The 12,940-nt window shown below is 41.1% G+C and overlaps 6 non-coding genes across 6 annotated transcripts; 1 reads left to right on the forward strand and 5 right to left on the reverse strand.

Annotated features, from left to right (window-relative positions):
* Positions 1 to 243: 243 nt before the first annotated feature.
* trnae-uuc (transfer RNA glutamic acid (anticodon UUC)) lies at positions 244 to 315 on the reverse strand. The gene has a single exon. It is a non-coding gene; the product is annotated as a tRNA-Glu (tRNA).
* A 485-nt stretch (positions 316 to 800) lies between these two features.
* trnad-guc (transfer RNA aspartic acid (anticodon GUC)) lies at positions 801 to 872 on the forward strand. The gene has a single exon. It is a non-coding gene; the product is annotated as a tRNA-Asp (tRNA).
* Positions 873 to 8,618: 7,746 nt separating this feature from the next.
* On the reverse strand, positions 8,619 to 8,700 carry trnal-aag (transfer RNA leucine (anticodon AAG)). The gene has a single exon. It is a non-coding gene; the product is annotated as a tRNA-Leu (tRNA).
* Positions 8,701 to 9,369: 669 nt separating this feature from the next.
* On the reverse strand, positions 9,370 to 9,451 carry trnal-aag (transfer RNA leucine (anticodon AAG)). The gene has a single exon. It is a non-coding gene; the product is annotated as a tRNA-Leu (tRNA).
* A 633-nt stretch (positions 9,452 to 10,084) lies between these two features.
* Positions 10,085 to 10,156, reverse strand: trnae-uuc (transfer RNA glutamic acid (anticodon UUC)). The gene has a single exon. It is a non-coding gene; the product is annotated as a tRNA-Glu (tRNA).
* Positions 10,157 to 12,126: 1,970 nt separating this feature from the next.
* trnal-uag (transfer RNA leucine (anticodon UAG)) lies at positions 12,127 to 12,208 on the reverse strand. The gene has a single exon. It is a non-coding gene; the product is annotated as a tRNA-Leu (tRNA).
* Positions 12,209 to 12,940: the final 732 nt, after the last annotated feature.

Consider the following 12,940-nt stretch of genomic DNA (forward strand, 5'->3'; position numbering starts at 1 on the left):
CCGTCATTGACTAGGCTAGGTTGTGTGTGGAGAACTGGAAAGGTGTCGTGCAGTGGACCTCGAAGACGACAAGAAGAGGAAAGCGGAGAATCTCGGGCACATTTTTTGGGCCAAGTTTGAGCAATGTCCCCATTGCCTTTATGGAAAATGTCAACGATAATGATTTGTATATCATGAGCATAAAACATGGAAGTCACATAAGTTTATTATAAATTGCCTGCTCTGAGAAAGGGTCGGATAGCTTTCCCTGACCGGGAATCGAACCCGGGCCGCGGCGGTGAAAGCGCCGAATCCTAGCCACTAGACCACCAGGGAGTTGATCACTGGTTCAGTGGTCTCCTGCATGGTTTCTTGACAAATGTGTGAAGCACCCATTGCATTCATATGCCATGTCAGGAATGCGAATTGTCTTCTATGAACCGGGGTAATTTTTGTGTCTTAGTGAAGTGATAACCACTACACTATGGAAACTGCTGCATGAATTTGGACTTGGGTGTGTAAAAATTGTACAATAGTAACAAAAAAGAACAGACTTTCCTTCCTCATGTCTTCTTTTGTCTTCTTAGTGTAGTCCGTGTTAAGGATAAGGTCGTTGTTTCCACACAATGTCACCAGACAGGCCAACTCCCTCCTGCTGGTCGCACCGTGCGGGCCAGTGATACATCCTATCACTGCGGTGTCATCCAAATACAGAAACAGATAAAAGACACTGGAGCCTTAATTCAGCGCCTTTGGTCGCGGTGTGGCAGGCAAAAGCCAAGCCTGTTTGGTTGTCCCTAGGAAAATAGCATGCCAAGCAGTCCTCGTTAGTATAGTGGACAGTATCTCCGCCTGTCACGCGGAAGACCAGGGTTCGATTCCCTGACGGGGAGATGGTGCAGGTGCCTCTTATTTTCTTCAATTACCATCTTGTTGAAATTTCAGAAGTGACCACAGTATTCTTCTCCGAATGTTGTGATGTTGTTGATTCAAAACAGTGAGGATGGTTCTACAGCATGTTAGTGTGGAGGAGTGCATATGATGAGTCATTTGTTAGTCTGCTCTCTCCTGCCTGTGCAATGCAACCAACAAGATCTGGATGCCGTCATAGACTAGGTTAGGTTGATCTTCAAACGACATGTTGATAAACATACAACCTCGACCACCTTTTAGCTTTACCGAACGCTGCTGGCGGGCCTTAAATCTGTGCTGGTTGTCTTTTTTTTATTGCATACCTGGCATGGAAAACTCCAAAGCTAACGTTTTGGCCCTATTTTTGCAAGTTTTCTAAATGAGGCCCAGGGTCTTATATACCTCTATACCTTACAACCCTACAAGATGGCCGCCGTGAGCAACGTGAGTTGAGACCGTCTCTACACAAGTCCCAGTATGTAAGGTTAATAATGGCATAAACGCTCCAGTGATACAATAATTTAAGTCGTTTTCGTTGTATATATCCACCTCTCTGCAATTGGTGAGATATATACTCCTCACGAGGGTGATTTGGCGGAAGATAAGGTGCCTCGAACGCCGAGTGACTCATTGTTCACCTGCAAACATGCCACAACGGAAGAAACGCATTCAACACATTTAGATGAAGAAAAATGGAGAAAAGAATGGGATGGTCCAATTTTCTTTTCACATGGTTACAGAAATTCAAAAGGTGTTATGATTTTGATAAAAAAAAACTTTAATTTTCAATTTAACTCTATGGAAAAAGACTCACAAGGACGTTGGCTAATATTAAATATGATTATTCAAGGTCAAAAGATGTGTGTTTTGAATCTGTATGGGCCAAATGTTGATGAACCTTCCTTTTTTGAAGAAATAAGTGACATGTTGCAAGAACAACAAGGGGAAATTATTATTGTGGGGGACTTTAACGTTGCTTTGGATAAAGTTCTGGACCGAAAAGGGAATTTTTCAATGGATTATCATCCTCAATCTTTACAAAAGATTCAAAATGTTATGGATGCATTTGATTTAATTGATATCTGGAGATTCAAAAACCCTAGGTTAGTACGGTATACATGGAGAAGACAAAACCAGGCAAGTCGTATTGACTATTTTTTGATATCATTTTCATTGCTAAACAAAGTGACTGCAATAGCAATCGATGATAACTTGCGTTCTGATCATAATTGTATAGGAATAAATATTGCAATTGAAGATAATACACGTGGGCCCGGATATTGGAAGTTTAATCAAATGCATCTACAGGATGATGAATTTATCGAAAAAACAAAGCAATTTATTACTGATTTTTTTTTAAATAATGTAGGATCTTCAAATCCCCAAATAGTCTGGGAAGCCTTCAAATGTTGTTTTAGAGGATATGCCATTGCATACTCTTCATGGAAAAAAAAAAAAATTAAAGCGGCAGAACAGGAATTAAAGAAAGAAATTGAGGATTTACAAAAAAACATTGACAGTAATGATAATCTAACTAGTGAGCAACTGAATACCTTTACAGCCAAACAAGAGGAGTTAGCAGATTTAGTTGAAAAACAATTATTGAAAAGTTATGACTGCAACAGAGCAATCTGGATGAAAAAAGGTGAGAAGTGTTCAAAATTCTTTTTAAATATCCAAACAAAAAATCGTTTTAAAAAGAACATTTCCAAGCTTAATAAAACAAATGGAAAGGTATTGGATACACACACCACATTGTTGAAAGAAATGGAAAATTACTTTAAAAATTTTTTTTCTAATCCAGTAATCCCTCCTGAAACTACAACTTTTTTTCCAGAAAATTATGAAAGAAAATTGAATTCGGAAGAAAGCCATTCATGTGAAGGCCTCATTAGAGAGGAAGAACTTGTGGAAGCTGTTAAATCTTTTCATCCAGGGAAAACCCCAGGATTAGATGGAATACCTATTGAGGTTTATCAAGTATTTTATGAAGATCTTAAGAAACCATTACTTTCTAGTTTTAATTACTCATATGAGACAGGTTTTTTGTCCAACACTCAAACAGAAGGTCTTATTTCCTTATTATTGAAACAGGAAATAAATGGTCAGTATAAAGACCCAGTTCATCTAAAAAATTGGAGACCAATAACACTTCAGTGTTATGATGCTAAAATCCTGGCAAAATGTTTGGCTACACGACTTAAGTCTGTTTTGTCAAATATTATTCACCAAGATCAATCAGGCTTCCTACAAGGAAGAAATATAGGAAACAATATTACACAGTTATTAGAAATTATAGAGAATTATAATATGGAAAATAAAAGAGGATTAATTTTTGTAGCCGACCTGGAGAAGGCTTTTGACAAAATTAGCTTGGATTTTATTTGTAAACGCTTAGTTTTTTTCAATTTTGGCAACTCCGTATTACACTGGATCAAGACGCTATATAATAAAACTAATTGTAGAATTATCAATAATGGATACATCTCTGGGACAATACCTCTATTAAGAGGTCTAAAACAAGGGTGCCCTTTGTCTCCATACTTATTTATTATTGCTATGGAAATATTGGCGATTAAAGTTAGATTGAATAAAAATATTGAAGGGCTCAGTAGTAATAATATTGAAAGTAAAATAACAATGTATGCAGACGATACAAGCTTCTTTATAAGCCCCAATCCTCATTGTCTGCAAAACCTTCTTGATCTTTTGGACATATTTTCACAGCAATCTGGGCTTAAGCTAAATTATGATAAATGTAAAATATTAAGGATCGGAAATCTAAAGGGAACGTCCTTTCGAATGGAATGCAAAGTGCCTGTTTTGTGGACAGATGGACCAGTTAACATACTTGGTGTTGTTGTCCCAGAGAACCTGGAAGATCTAGGCTCAGTAAATTATGATAATCGACTAAGAAAGCTGGATAAAATTATGCAATTATGGAAAGGGAAATCCTTAACCTTGTATGGTAAAATATCTATTGTCAACTCGTTAATTATTCCTCAATTTATTTATTTGTTTTTGTCATTACCAGCTCCATCACAAAACTTTTTTAATATTTATGAGCGGAGGGTCTTCGATTTTGTCTGGGACGGCAAACCAGAAAGGATTAAAAGAAAGGTTTTGTACAATGAATATGAATATGGGGGCTTGAAACTTCTCAACCTTGAAGCTATGTGTCTGTCTTTAAAAGCATCAATTGTTCCAAAGATGTATTTAAACACTGAGTGGTACACAAGTGTCCTGTTGGACAGAAAACATGTATTGTATCAAAAGAAATTGTATCCTTTTTTACAAGTGATCCCCTCCCATTTTCCTTATGTAGAGAGTCTGCTGGGAAACATGGCGGGGTTCATAAAGGAAACAATCCACTCATGGTGGTGTTTTCAATTTTATGTACCAGAAAAAAGAGATGATATTTTGCAGCAAATAATATGGATGAACTCTAATATTGTAATAGATGGAAAGCCTTTCTTTTGGAAAAATATGTTTGAAAGAGGAATCATTTTTGTCAATGACATTATCAATGAGAATGGAAAAATTATGAAATATGATGAATTTACAACTATGTATGGTGATGCTTGTTCAAGCTTTTCATTTAATCAACTAACTGGAGTCATTGGGAAAAGATGGAAACAAATTAATTATGGAACTACTAAATTATTACTTTGTAAACCCTTAATAAGAAATTCTAGTTGGCAAAAAGGAACTAAAATAAATAGAAAAATATATAAGTTTTATTTAATAAAGAAATCTTTGAAGGCTGCCCCATACAACACATATGGAAAATGGGAGGACTTTTTTGACTGCCCGTTGCCGTGGGATGCAATATTCAAATTAATCTACAAAACCACTATCGATGTGCAAAATCGTTATTTTCAAATTAAAACTATTTATAACTTCCTACCCACGGGAAAAATGTTAAAAATATGGAATATGACAGAGTCAGATGATTGCCGATTTTGTTGTCAGGAGCCTGAATCCACCTTACATTTGTTTTGGTATTGTCATATTGTGTCTTCATTTTGGGTGGAAGTTGAAAAAATGTGTTTAAAGATTGGTTTGTTTATGAAGCTTGATGTGGTTTCTGTTATTTTAGGAGAGTTCATTGACAATCATGATTTAGTCAATTTAATTATAGTACTCGGTAAAAGGTTTATTTTTAAGGCAAAAAACAGATATTCACTTAGTATTTCTTTCTTTAAAACATTTATTCAGTATTTTTTAACTTTAGAAAATTATATGGTTGAAAACGATAATGATGCCAAAAAACATAGAAAAAGATGGGAAGTCCTCAAAGGCTTATTTTGAAAATGTAATTTTGTTTATATATGATATGCAATCTGTTGTTGTATTCCCTATTTTAAGTGTACATAAATGAAGGTATGTGTTGCTGACTTTGACTTGGATGTGATGTGGACTGTACATGGGTGCTTAATTTGAAAATGTATTTTTGTTTGTGGATTGTATGCAACCTGTTGTGTTCCCTGGTTTTTGGTGTACATGGGTGAAGGTGTGTGTTGCTGAGCCCGATCTGGACGTAATCTGAACTGGACCTGGTTTTAAGAACCCTTTTGAACAATCTGATTTCATTGACAACCCGGTCTGGTGAAGTTAAGGTCCTTTGTTTGTTTTGTTTGAAAGTAAAACAAATTTAAAAACAATTACATAAAAAATAGTGATTAGTGAAAATGTTAGTGGACCAGCACCACACACAATCATGTGTGCTCGAATGACTGTATCCCTTGCAGACTGTATTGTTCTATACTGTAGGAACCAGAAGTTGTTGTTTTTTTAATAACAGAAAGAGACAGCTCCTTTTGTGTAAATGAGTGTGGATGAGTGTGAATGGGGGAGGGAGGGTTTTCTTGGGTTGATGCACTAATGGTAAGTGTATCTTGTGTTTTTTTTTAAAATGTTGTTTGAAATAAATAAAATAAAAAATAATAATAATAATAATAAAAAATAATCGCCGCGCTCTCCGGGGGTGGGGGGGGGGGGCTCGTGGGGGCCCTGTTGCCGGTGGGGCGGGGGCGGTCTTCCCGTCCGGTTGCGGGGGGTCTCCGGGCCCCTCGGGCGGGGCGTCCCGCCTTTCTGTCCGTGTGGGGTGTGGTCTCTCGCTGGCTTGGGGTCTGGCTTCCCCCTGTTTTTCTCGTGCCTTGTCCTCTGCCGGGTGCGTCTGTCTGCGGCCTGCTGCTGGCCCTTGTGGGCGGCACGGTGGGCCAGGCTCTGGGGTTCCTGTCGCTGTCCGTCTTGGCTGCGTGGGGGCGGTGGCCCCTGGTTCCCTGGGCACCACACCTACTGTTTGTGAGATGGGTTCTCGGGGAGGCTGGGGCCGTACTCTGGCTCCCGCACACACTGGGAGTCAAATGTATTGTACATGCAAATTCACATATACTCACACACATACATACAGACATACATAGGTACCTACGCTCCCACATACATATACAAATAAATACAGTACATATTTACACACTCAAAGTTCGTACATCCACACGCACATTCATTATACAAACATACTGTATACACATACTGTACATATACATTCACTGTAAAAACATACATATACACATACTGTACATATACATTCACTGTACAAACACACACATACTACACATACATTCACTGTACAAACACACACATACATATACTGTACATATACATTCACTGTACAAACACACATTTACACATACTGTACATATACATTCACTGTTCAAACACACATACTGTATACACATACTGTACATATACATTCGCTGTACACACATATACACATACTGTACATATACATTCGCTGTACACACATATACACATACTGTACATATACATTCACTGTACAGGCACACATACACATACTGTACATATACAAGTACATATGCACACATACACTCATGCACATAATCACGTTTCATCAAACATATATTAACGTTGTTGCCCTAGGGTAAACTGGGTATAACACATGGCACACTGACAAAGCTTAACCTATTGTTACTATAACAATCTACAAGGTTAAGGTTGCTTCTCTTTCTTCCCCTCCATTTTTCTGCATTCTTTCGTATCTCAAGTTATCATTACGTATATGTATTGTTGCATTTGAACAATTGTATTGTTGATAATAAAGGTAAAGTACTGGTATTGTTTATTATCAATAGCACTATTTCTATTGGTATTCATATTGCTCCATTTTTAGTGTAATAATGCTCATTGTCATTTCTGTATTTTTTTTTTTTAAATTTTCGCTAACTGCTTATTTGCTATTACTTTTACCATCATATTTGTACATGTCGTATTTGCTGATGTTGCTCTGTTGTTGTTGTTGTTGTGTTTGCTGTTGTTGTTTTTGTCTCTCTGTCTAATCCCCCTCTTGTCCCCACAATTCCCCCCTCTGTCTTCCTTTTTCTCTCTTTCTATCCCCTCCTGCTCCGGCCCGGCTGCACCAAATGATAATATAAATACATTTAATAAAGTCAAAATACAAGTAAGGCAACAAGAGAAGTATCCTACAATTCTCTTTTGTAAAGTAAATCTGAACAGCCGATATGGGCATCTACATCTGCTATATGATTTGCCCGAGAAGCTGGGCAGGACATTATAAAAAAAAAAAAAAAAAAAAAAAAAAAAAAATTTAAAAAATGAGGCCCAGGGTCTTATTGCCTCAGTCAGGGAAGATACAAGTGTGTTACCAGCAAAAATGGCAGTGGTGGGATTTGAACCCACGCCTCCCGAGACACTGGAGCCTTAATTCATTGCCTTTGGTCGCGGTGTGGCAGGCAAAAGCCAAGCCTGTTTGGTTGTCCCCAGGAAAATAACATGCCAAGCAGTCCTCGTTAGTATAGTGGACAGTATCTCCGCCTGGCACATTTTTTGGGCCAAATTTGAGCAATGTCCCCATTGCCTTTATGGAAAATGTCAACGATAATGATTTGTATATCATGAGCATAAAACATGGAAGTCACATAAGTTAATTATAAATTGCCTGCTCTGAGAAAGGGTCGGATAGCTTTGCCTGACCGGGAATCGAATCCTGGCCGCGGCGGTGAAAGCGCCGAATCCTAGCCACTAGACCACCAGGGAGTTGATCACTTGTTCAGACACTGGTCTCCTGCATGGTTTCTTGACAAATGTGTGAAGCACCCATTGCATTCATATACCATGTCAGAAATGCGAATTGTCTTCTTTGAACCGGGGTAACTTTTGTGTCTTAGTGAAGTGATAACCACTACACTATGGAAACTGCTGCATGAATTTGGACTTGGGTGTGGAAAAATTGTACAATAGTAACAAAAAAGAACAGACTTTCCTTCCTCATGTCTTCTTTTGTCTTCTTAGTGTAGTCCGTGTTGAGGATAAGGTTGTTGTTTCCACACAATGTCACCAGACAGGCCAACTCCCTCCTGCTGGTCGCACCGTGCGGGCCAGTGATACATCCTATCACTGCGGTGTCATCCAAATACAGAAACAGATAAAAGTGGCCTGAATGTCTTAAGTAGGGGCGGAGATCTTCAAACGACATGTTGATAAACATACAACCTCGACCACCTTTTAGCTTTACTGGATGCTGCTGGCGGGCCTTAAATCTGTGCTGGTTGTCTTTTTTTTATTGCATACCTGGCACGGAAAACTCCAAAGCTAACGTTTTGGCCCTACTTTTGCAAGCTTTCTAAATGAGGCCCAGGGTCTTATTGCCTCAGTCAGGGAAGATACAAGTGCGTTAACAGCAAAAATGGCAGTGGTGGGATTTGAACCCACGCCTCCTGAGAGACTGGAGCCTTAATCCAGCGCCTCAGACCGCTCGGCCACACTACCCTCAATCCAAGTTTTCGGAGGATCAATTTGTCCGGATTATGAGATAGCAGAAATATGGAATAGCAACACTCTGGTCGCGGTGTGGCAGGCAAAAGCCAAGCCTGTTTGCTTGTCCCCAGGAAAATATCATGCCAAGCAGTCCTCGTTAGTATAGTGGACAGTATCTCCGCCTGTCACGCGGAAGACCAGGGTTCGATTCCCTGATGGGGAGATGGTTCAGGTGCCTCCTATTTCCTTCAATTACCATCTTGTTGAAATTTCAGAAGTGACCACAGTATCCTTCTCCGAATGTTGTGATGTTGATGATTCAAAACAGTGAGGATGGTTCTACAGCATGTTAGTGTGGAGGAGTGCATATGATGAGTCATTTGTTAGTCTGCTCTCTCCTGCCTGTGCAATGCAACCAACAAGATCTGGATGCCGTCATTGACTAGGTTAGGTTGATCTTCAAACGACATGTTGATAAACATACAACCTCGACCACCTTTTAGCTTTACCGGACTCTGCTGGCGGGCCTTAAATCTGTGCTGGTTGTGTTTTTTTTATTGCATACCTGGCATGGAAAACTCCAAAGCTAACGTTTTGGCCCTATTTTTGCAAGTTTTCTAAATGAGGCCCAGGGTCTTATTGCCTCAGTCAGGGAAGATACAAGTGTGTTACCAGCAAAAATGGCAGTGGTGGGATTTGAACCCACGCCTCCCGAGACACTGGAGCCTTAATCCAGCGCCTTAGACCGCTCTGCCACACTACCCTCAATCCGTGCTTTCGGAGGATCAATTTGTCCGCATTATGAGATAGCAGAAATATGGAATAGCAACACTTTGGTCACGGTGTGGCAGGCAAAATATCATCCCAAGCAGTCCTCGTTGGTATAGTGGACAGTATCTCCGCCTGTCACGCGGAAGACCAGGGTTTGATTCCCTGACGGGGAGATGGTTCAGGTGCCTCTTATTTTCATCAATTACCATCTTTTTGAAATTTGAGAAGTGACCACAGTATCCTTCTCCGAATGTTGTGATGTTGATGATTCAAAACAGTGAGGATGGTTCTACATCATGTTAGTGTGGAGGAGTGCATATGATGAGTCATTTGTTAGTCTGCTCTCTCCTGCCTGTGCAATGCAACCAACAAGATCTGGATGCCGTCATTGACTAGGCTAGGTTGTGTGTGGAGAACTGGAAAGGTGTCGTGCAGTGGACCTCGAAGACGACAAGAAGAGGAAAGCGGAGAATCTCGGGCACATTTTTTGGGCCAAGTTTGAGCAATGTCCCCATTGCCTTTATGGAAAATGTCAACTATAATGATTTGTATATCATGAGCATAAAACATGGAAGTCACATAAGTTCATTATAAATTGCCTGCTCTGAGAAAGGGTCGGATAGCTTTCCCTGACCGGGAATCGAACCCGGGCCGCGGCGGTGAAAGCGCCGAATCCTAGCCACTAGACCACCAGGGAGTTGATCACTGGTTCAGACACTGGTCTCCTGCATGGTTTCTTGACAAATGTGTGAAGCACCCATTGCATTCATATGCCATGTCAGAAATGCGAATTGTCTTCTTTGAACCGGGGTAACTTTTGTGTCTTAGTGAAGTGATAACCACTACACTATGGAAACTGCTGCATGAATTTGGACTTGGGTGTGGAAAAATTGTACAATAGTAACAAAAAAGAACAGACTTTCCTTCCTCCTGTCTTCTTTTGTCTTCTTAGTGTAGTCCGTGTTGAGGATAAGGTCGTTGTTTCCACACAATGTCACCAGATAGGCCAACTCCCTCCTGCTGGTCGCACCGTGCGGGCCAGTGATACGTCCTATCACTGCGGTGTCATCCAAATACAGAAACAGATAAAAGTGGCCTGAATGTCTTAAGTAGGGGCGGAGATCTTCAAACGACATGTTGATAAACATACAACCTCGACCACCTTTTAGCTTTACTGGATGCTGCTGGTGGGCCTTAAATCTGTGGTGGTTGTGTTTTTTTTTTATTGCATACCTGGCATGGAAAACTCCAAAGCTAACGTTTTGGCCCTATTTTTGCAAGCTTTCTACATGAGGCCCAGGGTCTTATTGCCTCAGTCAGGGAAGATACAAGTGCGTTACCAGCAAAAATGGCAGTGGTGGGATTTGAACCCACGCCTCCTGAGAGACTGGAGCCTTAATCCAGCGCCTTAGGTCGCGGTGTGGCAGGCAAAAGCCAAGCCTGTTTGGTTGTCCCCAGGAAAATAGCATGCCAAGCAGTCCTCGTTAGTATAGTGGACAGTATCTCCGCCTGTCACGCGGAAGACCAGGGTTCGATTCCCTGATGGGGAGATTTTGCAGGTGCCTCCTATTTCCTTCAATTACCATCTTGTTGAAATTTCAGAAGTGACCACAGTATCCTTCTCCGAATGTTGTGATGTTGTTGATTCAAAACAGTGAGGATGGTTCTACAGCATGTTAGTGTGGAGGAGTGCATATGATGAGTCATTTGTTAGTCTGCTCTCTCCTGCCTGTGCAATGCAACCAACAAGATCTGGATGCCGTCATTGACTAGGTTAGGTTGATCTTCAAACGACATGTTGATAAACATACAACCTCGACCACCTTTTAGCTTTACCGGACGCTGCTGGCGGGCCTTAAATCTGTGCTGGTTGTGTTTTTTTTATTGCATACCTGGAATGGAAAACTCCAAAGCTAACGTTTTGGTCCTATTTTTGCAAGCTTTCTAAATGAGGCCCAGGGTCTTATTGCCTCAGTCAGGGAAGATACAAGTGTGTTACCAGATAAAATGGCAGTGGTGGGATTTGAACCCACGCCTCCCGAGAGACTGGAGCCTTAATTCAGCGCCTTTGGTCGCGGTGTGGCAGGCAAAAGCCAAGCCTGTTTGGTTGTCCCCAGGAAAATAACATGCCAAGCAGTCCTCGTTAGTATAGTGGACAGTATCTCCGCCTGTCACGCGGAAGACCAGGGTTCTATTCCCTGACGGGGAGATGGTGCGGGTGCCTCTTACTTTTTTCAATTACCATCTTGTTGAAATTTCAGAAGTGACCACAGTATCCTTCTCCGAATGTTGTGATGTTGATGATTCAAAACAGTGAGGATGGTTCTACAGCATGTTAGTGTGGAGGAGTGCATATGATGAGTCATTTGTTAGTCTGCTCTCTCCTGCCTGTGCAATGCAACCAACAAGATCTGGATGCCGTCATTGACTAGGTTAGGTTGATCTTCAAACGACATGTTGATAAACATACAACCTCGACCACCTTTTAGCTTTACCGGACGCTGCTGGCGGGCCTTAAATCTGTGCTGGTTGTGTTTTTTTTATTGCATACCTGGAATGGAAAACTCCAAAGCTAACGTTTTGGTCCTATTTTTGCAAGTTTTCTAAATGAGGCCCAGGGTCTTATTGCCTCAGTCAGGGAAGATACAAGTGTGTTACCAGCAAAAATGGCAGTGGTGGGATTTGAACCCACGCCTCCCGAGAGACTGGAGCCTAAATCCAGCGCCTTAGACCGCTCGGCCACACTACCCTCAATCCGTGTTTTCGGAGGATCAATTTGTCCGCATTATGAGATCGCAGAAATACTGAATAGCAAAACTTTGGTCGCGGTGTGGCAGGCAAAATATAATCCCAAGCAGTCCTCGTTAGTATAGTGGACAGTATCTCCGCTTGTCACGTGGAAGACCAGGGTTCGATTCCCTGACGGGGAGATGGTTCAGGTGCCTCTTATTTTCATCAATTACCATCTTTTTGAAATTTGAGAAGTGACCACAGTATCCTTCTCCGAATGTTGTGATGTTGATGATTCAAAACAGTGAGGATGGTTCTAAAGCATGTTAGTGTGGAGGAGTGCATATGATGAGTCATTTGTTAGTCTGCTCTCTCCTGCCTGTGCAATGCAACCAACAAGATCTGGATGCCGTCATTGACTAGGTTAGGTTGATCTTCAAACGACATGATGATAAACATACAACCTCGACCACCTTTTAGCTTTACCGGACGCTGCTGGCGGGCCTTAAATCTGTGCTGGTTGGGTTTTTTTTATTGCATACCTGGCATGGAAAACTCCAAAGCTAACGTTTTGGCCCTATTTTTGCAAGTTTTCTAAATGAGGCCCAGGGTCTTATTGCCTCAGTCAGGGAAGATACAAGTGTGTTACCAGCAAAAATGGCAGTTGTGGGACTTGAAACCACGCCTCCCGAGAGACTGGAGCCTTAATCCAGCGCCTTAGACCGCTCGGCCACACTACCCTCAATCCGTG

The sequence above is a fragment of the Entelurus aequoreus genome, linkage group LG26, assembly GCF_033978785.1.
Source record: "Entelurus aequoreus isolate RoL-2023_Sb linkage group LG26, RoL_Eaeq_v1.1, whole genome shotgun sequence".
Classification (NCBI taxonomy): domain Eukaryota; kingdom Metazoa; phylum Chordata; class Actinopteri; order Syngnathiformes; family Syngnathidae; genus Entelurus; species Entelurus aequoreus.